The sequence below is a fragment of the Typopeltis vanoorti genome, chromosome 14, assembly GCF_054136105.1.
Source record: "Typopeltis vanoorti isolate ZY-2024b chromosome 14, IOZ_Tvanoo_1.0, whole genome shotgun sequence".
In the NCBI taxonomy this organism is placed as follows: domain Eukaryota; kingdom Metazoa; phylum Arthropoda; class Arachnida; order Uropygi; family Thelyphonidae; genus Typopeltis; species Typopeltis vanoorti.
The window spans coordinates 97,613,430-97,627,841 of NC_143562.1; the positions used below are offsets into that span (position 1 = coordinate 97,613,430).

Sequence of the window (14,412 nt, forward strand, 5' to 3'; positions counted from 1 at the left end):
TCTGATCTCACATTGGGTATAGGAACATTGATACCTGCTTCCACTGTATGCAGGGAACTTCACAAAGGTGGTCTGTATGTCCTATCCCCATTCCACATCCACAAGAGAGATCATATGAAACGAACCAGGCTCAAAATCAATTGGGGGGGGGGTATTGTTTATGTTGCTCCCACCTACAAAATGTTATTTGCAAGCCCATAATATATTTTGTACTGTGGATGGGTTAAAGATTTTTTTTTCATTTTTATCAATTTCATATATGTATATATATTTTTTGTATTTTTAAATTCATTTTTTAAGTCCAGAAACCCTACTATAGAGACCAAGCATGGAAATTTTTCAAGCCACTTCAGGCCTCCAAAAGCAGGCAGTGGTCTCACACAGGGTAATGAAGTTCATCTCTCACCTAAAGACAATCACAAACATCCATGTCCACAGCAGGATTCAAACCCACAGCCTGTTGGCTGGGGAGAGCAAGTAAGCTAACCATTCAACCAACCAGGCCATCTACTTACAGATAGTCTCGATTTGCTTTAAAAAAAAATAATATCAAGTGTGCTATGATCTGGAGAGAAAACCAAGGACACATATATGTAAAAGGAACATTTATAGTGGAGGTAGTGTGATGGTTTGGGGAGGCATCTCATTCAGTGGACTCGCAGACCTTCATATGTGCCCTAGCAGAAAAATGAATTCTGCAACTTATAGAGATGAAGTGCAAATAGGGATACATTTATCCCAAGAGATGACAATGCCTGTCTTCACTGAATGAAGCTTGTGGATCAATAACCTCAAGATGAGACTATTGTAAATATGGACTGGCCAGCCAGGTCTCCTGAACTTAATACAATTGAGCATGTCTGGGATACCCTAGGTAGATATGTTGCTGTTCTCAATCCTGCTTCCCCAAAATCTTGAGGGACAGACTGGGAAAGTTGAAGGAGTAATGGTTGCTATTATTACATTTGATGGTAGATGACATTCATTGTCTGGTGTAAGACTACCATCCTGCTTAACGGAGGAATGAAGGGGGGGGTGAAAAAGTTCAAATTTTTTTTCTCTAGAGCAAGATTTCTGGACCAGGTGAAAAATGAAGAAAAATTAAAAAAAAAAAAAAAAAAGGAAAAAAAATCCTAAATCATCCACTGTACAAATATATCATATGTTTTAAAAAAAAACCAACAGCTCTGAGGGATGACCACATTCATTACTGAGGCACTTTGACAATCTCATTTGAACTTCTTGTTTTTGACCACTGTCTTCATGTACCTATTTGTTATTGAATTAAAGTATTTATTTACAGTTTTGTGAGTGTTTCTTTTTAATGTAGTTCCCAGGGGATGGGTTAGGATTTTTTTTTTTCACTTCCCATATCATACCATTTTTCATTGAATTTCATAAAAATTCATCATACAGTTTTTGAATTATCGTAAATTCTTCTCTTTGTTCCTAAATTTATGGAAAAAAACAGTGTATATACACTTACACACACACACAAGCTTATTTTACATAATTTCTCAGACACACACAGACGTGTGTGTGTGTCTGAGAAATTATGTAATAAAGTGTGTACACACTTTATTGTGTACAGTTATGATTTTTCAAATAATTACTAGTATATAATAGTGTCTACTTTATATCTGAAAGATCCTATACTATAATCAGCTTTAGTTATCATCTCCTTGTATTCTTCTAATAAAGATCAGTGAGCACTGAAATATATTGATGGTTGGATCAGGGATGTGCCCAAAGCTTTCTTATAGGTTTCTTTGAACTCATAATGAAATCACTCGTTTGTGCAGTTTCCGTTTCGTTTGGTATTTATTCAAAAACTACTATATATGTGTCTGTGTACACACTCACAAATAATATGATGATTTCTATCATTACTGTATTGAGAAATTCATTTACTATCTGGTTGACTCATTAATCAAATACTGTTAGATAGTACTGGTGGTTCAAAGATTCATTTGACAGGTTATTCAAGGACCAGTAAACTAAGAATTTCAGATTTGAATATTTGAAAGAGATCAATATATATTAAAATGTAAACTTTGCTACCATACAGATATGGGGGAATCAGTTCATGTGAATAAACTAAAGGCAGATAGAAATCAATACTTTTTTTATGTGAATACCCCTCATGAAACATTGTTATAGTACTTTAGTACTTTGGATAATCTGAAAACCACGGTTCTAGAGACTGAACACAGAAGCTTTTACAAGCCATTTCAGGCTACCAATAAGCAGGACGGTGGTCTCAGACTGAGTGATGAAATTTATCTACTGCCTAAAGATATTCAAACCCACAAAACGTGGGTTTGAATATCTTTAAGTGAATATATTGTTAAGTGGTACTGTTGGAGGTGGTATCAGAGAACAATATAACCAATTCAAGTCATCATCATCACGAATCATGGGCTCACTGCCCGTTGGTGTCCGATGCCTCCTTCACCTTTCTTTATCCGGTGCACAGTGTCGCAGTTTCTGTATATCCATTCCACACCAGTCCTTTATGTCGTCTACCTCTTCTGCTCACACATCCATAATTCCAAACATGAATGTCTTTATCTTCCGGTCCTCACTCATTCTGCAGATGTGTCCAAATAATTGTAGCTTCCATTTTATAATCTTCTGCATTAGATTCTCATTTGGTTGTATCTTCCGATAGAGCTCTTCATTTGGGACTTTCTGTACCCATCCTATTCTTAGAATCTAACTGTAACAAGTGCTTTCAAATGCCAAAATTATTTTTCTTGATTCCTTATTACCCACATTTCAGATCCATACAGTACACCACTAAAGATGCATGTTTCCAGTACTCTTAGTTTTGTTTGCAGGCTGATCACTTTACTTTTCTAGATGTTATGAAAAGATGTTTTCCAGATGTTATCTGCCTTCAGATTTGTTCTTCCCTTTCCAAGCCTGGTCTTTATTTCTTTTTTTACAGTCCAAATCTTGTCATCTTACTTCTTCCCAAATATGTGAATTGTTCTACATTTTCTATATCAGTTACATCCACTTGTATCTTTTGTTTCATGTTCTTCTCACCAAATATCATCCTCTTTGTTTTTTCCAAGTTCATAACAAGTACAAATCTTTTCCTTTCCTCATTTAACAGTCTCAATGTTTTTTTGTAGTTCTCTTTCACCTTCTTCAAGTACTGAATGTTTAATTATTTGAAGCTCAGATAGTTGAGTGATTATTGTGTTTGTGTGGTACATAGATATATAGTTCATGTACAGAAATGGATTGCATAAGGAGATTAAAAGAATGATAACTGGAAAGAGACCTCCATATAGACTTTTAAGGAATCTGGAGAACTGACAAAGTCTTCTGACCTAATATCTAATCCTCACCTTCTTGTAGCACATCCTATTAGTAAATATTGACTTAAATAATGAATGAAAAGGATGGACTAGTTTAAACCAAAACAAATGATGGTAAAACAGAATTTCATATTAGCTGGAGCACATCATATACTGAAAAAAATTCCATATCGCCATGAAGAATTTAAGATTGTCACCTTCAATGTACGAAGCAAATAGAAAGAAGTGGGACTGGCAGAACTGCAGAAGTACCATATTGTCTGAACTGTTTTACTGAAACAAAGAAGACAAAAACATGTGGCATTCTTCTAAATAAGAACTAAAAAATGTTATATTTTGAAAATAATAATAATTATTATTATTACCCAAGACCCCATGGATTCAAAGACTCATCTAGGAGGTCCTTTTATCATACACACAGCTCATCGTACTGTGCTTCAAACACTCAAATTCCAGACACCACACTCTCAAGCAAGGCATTTCAATCATTCACAACTCTGCACGCAAAAAACCTGCTTCTCACTCCCCTGCTCACACCCGCTTTATAGTTTCCAGGGATGACCTCTTGTTCTCCGCTGATCTCCCACTGTTTTCTGTAGAACCTCTCCAACATTGATCCTATAACAACCCCTTACTAACTTGTAGGTCTCTTCCTCCTATCCACTAGACTCTGGAAAACTACATCTTCTCAATCTTTCCTCATATTCGACATTCCAGAGGTCAGAAACTACCTTAGTCAGTCGCCTCTGGACCCTATCCAACATCTCTTCGTCCTTCTGAAAACCAGGTGACCAAATCTGAGCACAATAATGAATAGAAAAAGGAAGGAGTAGCTACTGTATTCAACATTAAACATATAATCGACTTGAATGGCAAGCAATATCAAGCAGAGTGATGTGACCCAACACTAAAATGAGGAAATGAAGAATGAGACTTATGTATGCTTATAGTTTGTGCTCAGAAGATCTATAAAAGGTTCTACTTTCGATTAAAATTTCTTTCATTCAGAATTTAACAGCAGTGAGTTGAAAGATGAAATGCATGAAAATGTAAGTGGTGAGGTTGGTGTTAGAAACAGTATGATTACAAATGAAGCAGTGGAAAATTGAAGAGAATACCCAAATTATATTGGAAAAGATAGTGCACCTATATGGAATTCTCCACAGAAGAAAATGAAATTGAATGGTTGGAAAAATGCCTGGCAAATGGTATGATACAGAAATGAAAGAAAATGGTGCAATGAGTGTGAAAAAGTAAAAGTGTAACAGTAAGGATCAGATTTTGTATAGTGATAAGAGGAATGCTTGAGGAGAGTGTGACAAAATCATGTTTTCTTATTGCTAAGATTAAGAATGTTAGTGATGCTGTAGGGATGCAGAGAGTGAAGGTGAAAATGGCTGGTACAAATGTTTTAGCAGGTGACAAGTGTTAAGTGTAAATTCGAGAAGACATGAAAGAGTTGCTAGTGCATATGAAAAAGAAGAGTGAGAAAATAAGTTGCATGTCTGTTGCCATGATATGAGCGATTCAGTGGGGAAGAAGTGGTGGAGTTATTCTAGCAAGAATAACTTCCTCTCTTATGTTGACTAGACTGCCAATTCTTAATTTCATGCAATTTGTTTCACAATCTTCATCACTCAACCAAAGGTTGAGTGATGAAGATTGTGTTAGTTCTATGAAATGCTCCCTATGAGAATAGATTGAAGGTCCGTGGGCTTCAAAAACTAGCTGAATGAAAAAGAGGAGACATGATAGAAGCATATATGTTACTGAAGCTGTTTTATAGGATTGACACCGAAGACACAATGGTAATCACTTCCTATCAGTACCTGGTAGGAAGGGAGAGAACTAGATCACCCATGGTTAGGACTAGAAATTTTTGGTGATTAGGTTTCTAGATTAAATATTTATATTTAAATAAATATAAATCTAGTGTAAATATTTGTGTCATAAAGCGAATAAGATAATCAAATTAAAAAGTAAAAGCCTGAGGCAATTGCGTGCACCAGAGAGGAATTGGGCACGGAAGTTTCCCGCGAATCCCGCTAGGGGAGACAGCGGTACTGGGTGCAAAGGAGAAAGAACGTGACACAAGACGGTAAACATCACGCCTCGGATATATAAGGTTTGGCGGCACCAGCTCGTGGCTTTTTTCCTCTTCATTCGACTGGTCATCAAGTTCGGAAGATCCCACAAAGGTCAAATGAGCATGCAGAGATGTCTATAGGCAGCTCACCGGTCAAGCAGTAATTCAGCAAAGTACAGATCCTGCAGAAGACAGTGCAGATCGACAAGGCATGCCAAGACACTTCACCCGATAGCGGCAAGGCAGAGTTATTTACTTCAAAGGAGGCGAGTCATGCCGGAGCCCACCAGTTGATTCTTTAAGATGAAATCAAGTAGGCGCATGGTCAATGAGACGGAAGCACTCCCGAGACAAGTGTGGAGAAGGCCAAGTATTTCTACGGTCCCTAGTAATGTAAACTTTTGTTCTGTTATGTAATTGTGCGGGGATGCTTAAGGATCAAAGCTATATAACTGAGAAGAGATCTCCACATAGCCTTCAAAGAAATGAGGAGAACCGACCAGGGCTTCTGATCTAACGTCCAATCCTCACCTTCTTGTGGTGCACCCTGTTGGGTATCTACCTGGATACTGAACGAACAAGGAGGGGCTGGCAATTTGGGATTTAGCCGACCAAATTGTATCCTTATTGGCTTAAACCAATATAGAAAATGATGGTACAACATGACAAATTTTCATGCCAGCTGGAGCGTTGCCTGGTTAAATAAAGCCCCCGTTGTTTTCGCCAGGACAAACAGCAAAAGTCAGTTACTTGAATAAAACTAAAAACACACCCCAACTCAACATCACCAGAATTAAAGATTGGTACTATCAACATAAGAAGCCTGAATGGCAAAGAAATGGAGCTAGCTGAGGAATTAGATAAGTACCAGATCGACATAATAGGGTTGACTGAAACAAAAAAGACAAAAACTGGTGAGATCTTTCTGAGCAATAAATACAAAATGTTATATTCAGGAAATGACAATCAAGGAAAAGAAGGAGTAGCCATAGTATTCAACGCAAAATATGAGGCTAATCTTCTTGAATGGCAGGCAGTAGAATGATGTGGGCTAATATCAGAATGGGGAATTGAACAATGAGACTTATTTGTGCCTATGGTCCCATAGAAGGTTCTACTAAGATAGAAGTGGAGGAATTTTTTGATGTTTTAGAAAAAGCAACTGATACAATGAAAAAGGAAAAGTTGGTCTTTATTGGGGATCTAAATAACAGAGTAGGAAATGATTGTCAGGCATACAAAAATATTTTGGGAAAATTTGGAGAAAAGAGCAAAGCTAATAATAATGGCAAATACCTGTTGGATTTCTGCTCAGGACATGGACTGGTTATTACTAACACCATGTTCCAACATAAAAATGTGCACAAATTCACATGGAGAGAAGAAGCAAGGAATATGAAAAGGCTCATTGACTATGTTATTGTTGATAGTGATGTTTTCTCCCTGGTGCAGGACACCTGAGTGTACAGAGGATTTGAAATTGGAAGTGATCACTATTTAGTCTCAAGCAGGATGAAATTGAATTTCATATTGAAAAGAATAACATGTAAGAAAGTTTTAAAGTTAATAAAAGTTGAGCAGCTCTCAGATGGGAACTGTAGACTAAAATACACAAAGATTATTGAAGAAAAAATGAACGAGTTTGAGAACAGGAACCAAACCTTGGAGATTCAGAGGCAAGCCTTGAAGACAAACCTGATTGATTCAGCCAGAGATGCATGTGGTTAGGTAGTCTGCAAGGATAGAAAAATCAGAACTCCATGGTAGACACAGGAAGTTAAAGAGGCAGTGAAGGAAAAGAAGAAAGCATATCAAAAGTTCCTGTCAAATACGTCAGCTTTTGCTCTTAGAGAATACAGAGACAAATGTAAAAAAGCAAAACGCTGTATAAAACTAGTTAAACAAAAGTCATGGCAGGACTTTGGCAAGAACATAGAAAATAAATATCAAGAAGGTGGTAAGATATTCTGGAGGTTGTTGAAGAAGCTTAGAAATGGAGGAAAGAGTACTGTAAAAGGAGTAAGAGATGATGAAGGTGACATGAAAAAGGGAGAAAAAGATATCCTTGAAGTATGGAGTAATTACTTCGAAAACTTGCTAAATGAAACAAGCAGTGATTATAGCACAGTGGTAAAAAACATTGACGATGCATGCAGTCAGGAATACATATCCATACTTGAAGTAGAAAAAGCCATCAAAGGCTTTAAATGTGGAAAGGCAGCAGGAGTAGATGATATCCGACCAGAAATGCTGAAGTATGGTGGTATAAAAGTCTTACAGTGGCTGCACTGCATAGTTCAGAAAGCCTGGACAGAGGGACGAATTCCCGATGATTGGAGTAGAGCTCTAATCGTGCCCATATATAAAAAGGGAAATAAAAGTGAATGTGAGAATTACAGATGTATTTCCCTACTCAGTGTTCCTGGCAAGATTTATGCAAGTATACTTGAGAAATGGTTGAGAAGAATTGTGGAAGAAAAGTTTGGTGAAGCACAAGCTGGATTCAGGCCAAATAGAGGCTGTCAGGATCAGATCTTCTCTTTACGACAAATAGTTGAGAGAGCATGGGAATATAACAAAGATCTATATTTAAGTTTTGTCGATCTGGAAAAGGCATATGACAAGGTGCCAAGAGAGAAGCTATTCAATATGCTATAGTTATGCGGTGTCAAGGGAGCATTATATCATGCAATACTTGGTCTTTATTTGAGTTGTAAGCCAGCAGTTAGAATTGAAGGAAGTACAGGAAGATGGTTTAATATTAAATCTGGTGTGAGACAAGGATGTACATTATCCACTCTGTTATTCATTATCTATATGGATTACATTATGAAGGAAAGTGGTATTAAACATGATATCAAAATTGGATATGTTAATGTCAGCTCTTTGCTGTATGCGGACGATGTTATACTTCTAAATAAATCCACTACATGTCTGCAAGATTCTTTGACTAAACTGAATAACTGTTGTAATAGATATGGTATGAAGGTCAGCAATAAAAAGACAATGACAATGAAAATAGGCAGAATCGTTGAAAATGTCAACTGCGTTGTGAACGGAGAACCTGTGGAACAAGTAAAACATTTCAGGTACTTAGGCATGATTTTTAGTGAAGATGGTAAATTAAATATGGAAATAGACAGGAAAATCAACAAAGCTGGTATGGTAGGAAGTCAATTGAATAAATTCATATGGAATAAGAGAGAAATTAGTTGGAACACTAAATTAGCTGTATACAAGACAGTGTTCAAATCAGTTTTAACTTATGGATCTGAGAGCTGGGGGTTCAAAGTAAAACACTTGACCAAAGAGTATTGACTGCAGAAATGAGAGTCCTGAGAAAGATTAGAGGTGTGAACAGATGGTATCAATGGCAATATCATATTAAAAATGAGGATATTAGGAAAGAACTTTACATTGTCAGCAGCAAGGAATGCGTTAGCAGAGCTAATCTCAGGTGGTATGGTCACTTAAACAGAATGGGCGAGGAAAGATTAGCAAAACAAGTGTTCTCTGCCATGTTGGCAAGAAAACGACCTAGAGGAAGACCAAGATATAGGTGGATTGATACCGTACAAAGTACCTTAGATGATAGAAATATAAGATCTGATAATGTTGGAGTCTTGGCAAGTAACAAAGTGATATGGAGGAAAATTGTAGATAGGAAGTTATTAATGATGTAAATTTTTCATGTAGTACCATCATATCCTGTACACTCCTTGAAGGTACATGGCAGGAATTTGATGATGATGATGTAATTGTGCTAAGAGGGATAATCATTGTTCGTGCAAAGAACTTTCAGTTATTCATGTTTTGTTTAATGAAAGGACTCTAGAGCTTATGCAAAGTGAGAAAGGGGAACCTTTTGTTCTAAAAAAAGGATTGTGTAGGAATATGTCAAAACTCATAAGGTGTACTCAGTCTGTTAATTCAATAAATTTTAGGAATGTTGATTGCTGAATGAATATTTAGCAATTAATTGAAGTTCTAATCTAGATTCATGTTGTAAAATGTTAAGAGAGAGTTTACATCATTTAATTAATTGAACTTATTCTCAGGGATAGTTGTTATTCTATGCCAGTAATTGTTGTTACCTGTAAAATATTTGACTTGATAATTAAATGTCTTTCTTTTGTATTATTCTAACAACTTGCCTGATTTTGTTCCTATTGCACCGCTCATAAAGGTCAAAACCAAGGTAGGAAGTAAAACATAAAGGTGGCTACGACTGCAATTGAAATTTAGTTGTTGTAAGATTTAAGTACTTAACGAAACTGTCTAGGAGTTATATAATAGTGCACTACTCTGAGTGTTAATTCTCTGATGTTTGAGTTATTCTCTTGTCTAGGATTTAGGGTGGCACAGCATAATATAAATTTTCCCTAAATCCAAAAAGGGATTAGCACCAGGTACGAAACAAAGTATTGGTGCTACCCAAAGGCAATCCCTTTGTCTTCCTTACTTTGCACACCATTATTGAATTAATTGGCAGCCTAGAATTGTAGTGCGACTGCATGCGAATACACAGTTAATAATAAACAAGTAGAAAATTATAACAAGAATAAGAAAATATTACAATGGCGCAGCTGGCAGGATTTAGTTCACAGTTTTAAAGTAATCGCTTAAGTGAATCAAAGTGAGCAGGTTGTATGTTAAGATTGATAGTAAGTTTGATACTAAGAGTTTTGAAATATAAATTTTGTGAGGAAAAGAGAAAGGAAATTGTGACTGATATAACATTATGGCTGAACCATCTAGTTCGGGAATGGACGATGGCGAATTCTTTAGGACGATAAATCCACAACAAGTCTTCCCGTAATTTTCTGGGGAGGAGTCCGATGACGTATTGGCATTTTTTCCTATGTCGAAGAACTAAGAAAAATAGCAAATTGGACTGATTTTCAATCGCTCATTTTACTTAGAAGTAAGTTTATAGGCAAAACGGAGAACTTCCTGTATACCTCCCCGATTTTAAAAAAAACCTTGGACTACTCGAAATTCAAGGAAGTGTTAATCTCCCAATTTTCCAGATTGAGAAGTATAGGACCTAACCTATGGAAGCCGCAAAGGAGCGCTCAGAAGGATAGGGAAAGCGTGACAGAATTTTATAATCGTCTGCTAACCCTAGCCAACAGTCTGAGTATTTCTAGTGAAGATAGACCTCACCTAGATCGGGCAGTGTTCCATCAGTTCAGGCAGGGATTGAAATCAGAATTGAGAGAGGCAGCATATAAGAAAAGAATAACAAACTTGGAGGATTGCTACAATGCAGCTAAAGAGAAAGAACAGATGCTTGGAGACATCTGTCCTGCATCTACATTGAGCCACATTAACGTAATTGAGGAAACTGGTAATCCTGCAGGTAATACTAAATCAGAAAAGGAGAATAAAAGGGAAAAGGGAACAACTGAGAATCAACGGAGTAATGAAGGAGAGAAATCCGTAAATTTTAATCAGGTGACTGATTGCAAAAACAGCTCCACAAAAGAAAAGGGACTAATTAATATGGAGGAGGTGCATTCTATGATCAAGCGAGAAGTGGAACGATTGCAGCAACCAGTGATGGACCATCTTGATGCTGTGCTACATTGGCTGGCAGCTATCACTGTCAGAACCTCAGAGTCACCTATCCCTCAACCAGAGATTTGACAAAATGATCAGGCAAGAGGTTGAATGACAGCAGCCTATGTTGAACAGTCTTGATGAGATGATGCTGAAGTTAGAAACCGTGAAAGAACAAAGATCCAATGTCTCTCAACCTCAATCACAGAGAAGTTATGTTCAAGGAAACCATAGGGAACCTCCTAAATGTTTTAGATGTGATAAGGTTGGGCATCTTGCCCGAAATTGCTTTTCTAACAGGAGACCCCTCCTGAAATAGCAACCAAGAGTAAAAATTCGGGCATGTACCTTGTAAAAATAAGAAAAAAGATAAAGCCCCTACCAAACTGAGAGAGTCGAGGATGATAATCCAAGGGAATATACAAGGATCCCCTTGTGACATGTTAATAGACACTGGTTGTAATGCCTCTATTATCAATGAAGATTACTTCCAGTGTATCAAATCAAGAATCTGGAAGGGCATTACTGAGCTGAGGAAACCAGTCAGACTATCGACACTCTCAAATTCAATTTGTCATGCATATAAGAAGGTCCGTGCAAAAATATATCTGCCTGAGTTTGGGTTGTGCACTTGGCAAGTTATTAGTTCTTCCCGCATCACTTAGTTCAAGCATGCAGATTATTCTGGGAACTAATTTTTTAGAGAGGTACCAATTCTCTTGTGACTTCTCCAGAGGTGAAATGTCCTTAATGGACAGAAAAAAGTGTACCAGAAGAAACAAAAGGTTAGATTATGATGTTAAGAAATATCGTGCAGAGAAATTTCACATCACAAGTGATGTAGAACCATCAAATAGAGAAATGGGAAGTGTTAAAAATGTTCAGATTGAGTCTCAAAGCACTTCCAACCCCAAAATAAGTTGTCAGCCAGATATCTGCAAGATCATACACTCATGATCTTGCAGATATCTATATCAGACAATAATATTTATTTATACCAGAAATTAGTCAAAATGTTTAAACTAGCTGTATACAAGACAGTGCTCAAACTGATTTTAATATATGAATCTGAGAGCAGGGTTAGAAATAATACAAAAGACAACTGATCAGAAATCACAGATATAAGGGTTCTGAGAAAGATTAAGTGAATGAATAGATGGCATCAATGCAGTATCATATCAAAAATGAGGCAAGAAAAAACTTGCAATGTTAGCATTCAGGAATGTGGGAGCAGGTGTTAATCTCAGGTAATATGGTCGGTTAAACAGAATGGGAAGAGGAAATGTTGACAGGATGGCAAGAAAAGACCGAGAAGAAAACCAAGTATCTATGGACTTAATACTAAGAAGCCTTAGAGGATACCAAAATATAAGATGATGATATCGGAGTCCTGACACGGTAAGATTAATTTGGAGAAAACTTATCAATAGGAAGTTAGTACTGATCTAAACTTTTCATGCAGTACTATAATAATATCCTGTACCCCCCTCCCCCTGCCTCCAATGATGGTATATATCAGGAATTTGATGATTATCATGGTATTGAGAAAAGTGCAGATATTGACTTTCAGTATGAAAGACCAGTGAGTGGCATTGCATGAGGATTCAATTATTAGAGGTGTGGTAGATGAGAGGATGCACAAGATTTGTTTTCCTGGAGGAAGAATGAATAGAGTGACTGAGTAGTAAGATTTGAGAAGTAAGCGGCAAAAAAGTTAGTAGTGGTAATAGGGACAAATGACTTCACTGGGAACAAAGAACACATCAAACTGGATATCAGGAGGTTGTGGAGACAGATAAAAGATAATAGTGTGATACGAAAGGTAGTCAGTGTGTTTCCCATATATGACAGTGATGAAATGAGGAGAGAGCAGAGATTGTGAATGATAAGTTAGCGGAGATGTGCAAGGAGAAAGAAGCGCAGTTTGTTAATATGTGGAGTGAGTTTGAAGGACAAATTAAGCTGTATAAGAGTGATAGACTGCATCTGAATGGTTTAGTGTGAGTCACCTGGAGAAACTGCTGCTGAAAGATAATGAGAGCAGAGAATGAATCTGATCAATAAGAAGCAATGTGAAAGAGCAGGAGAGTATGACTGAAGTAGTTATGAATGAAGAAATGAGTAGCATGAGTAGAGAGAATGAGAGAACGAGTATGCAAGACAAACAGAGAAACAGGAAGGCTCGGGGTGGGAAGGGGAACACAGTGTGAGAAAAGTTGATGCTCCAAGAGGATGTGAATGCATGTGTAGGTAAAAAAGGAAAGGGGATGACCTGGAATGTAGAGAAAACAATTGGATTTGAAGATGGTTCAGGGATGCGTAAATAGAAAAAGAAATGTCTCGAAAAAAGTATGGAGAAATTACGTCTAATAAGCGATATAAGTGAAACTTATTATAGATCCAGGAAGGAGCTGTTATGTTTGTATACAAATAGTAAAAGTATCAGAAACAAGGGAAATGAAATGGTTGCATTGATTGAGTTCGTTCACTCAAAAATTGTTGGAATAAGTAATGTGACACGGTTGGATGAGGATGACATCCTGAGAGGAATAGAGATGGAAGGGTATAATGTATTTTGTGAAGATAGAAAAGGTAAAAAGGAAAGGGGGAGGGAATGGAGGAGTACTTTTGATGATAGAGAAGAAGTTATGTCCATACACGGTAGAGATGCAAGAGGGTTTTGAGGCAGTATTGTGAGAATAGAATGAAATACTTAGTTGGATGTTGTTATAGACTTGGTAATGTGGATGATAGTGACCAAGAAATGTAAAATCAAATTAGCCAAGTAAATAAAAAAAGGGTGATCGTTATGGGCAATTTTAATTATGGCAATATAGACTGAGATAATGAGAGAGCAACTGGAAGATAAGAAAATGAGTTTCTGAGATACAACTACCTCAGGCAGTATGTAACAGAAGGCACATGAGGATTGGAGGTCTTGGATTTGATCATCTTATCAGAGGATGTAATTATAAATGAGATGTCAAAACACCCTTCAGTTGGTGAGAGTAACCACGAAGTGATTAACAGCAGTGTGAGAACCTCTGTGAGGAAAGGGTATATATAGAACTACAAGGATGGTGATTAGGAGGGCTCAGGAGACAGCTTGCAGGTGTGGCATGGAATGAGGAGTTAGCTGGAAAGGAGATCAATGCAGCTTCGGTGATATTCAACAACTATCTGGTAGAAGCAATATCTAAATATATTCCAAGGAGTCAGAAGGTTAAATAAGGTAGGTGTGAAATGGATGAATGAAGAGATTAAGCATGCGAGGAAAAAGGCATTATGGAGGCAGCTTAAGATAAGTGGTAATAATTGATTGGACATTGATTGGAGAAAATAGTATAAGAACAGCTGCTGCAGAGGATTTAGTTGAGATACAAAAGGAGAAGGGCAAGATTGTGCTGCTTTATAAAGAAGGTGATAGAACTCAAG

The 14,412-nt window shown here is 37.0% G+C and overlaps 1 protein-coding gene across 4 annotated transcripts in view; it reads right to left on the reverse strand.

Annotated features, from left to right (window-relative positions):
- LOC150099794 (DNA polymerase kappa-like) overlaps positions 1–14,412 on the reverse strand; it is a 201,522-nt gene that overhangs the window by 82,785 nt on the left and 104,325 nt on the right. The gene's annotated exons all lie outside the window — the stretch shown is intronic.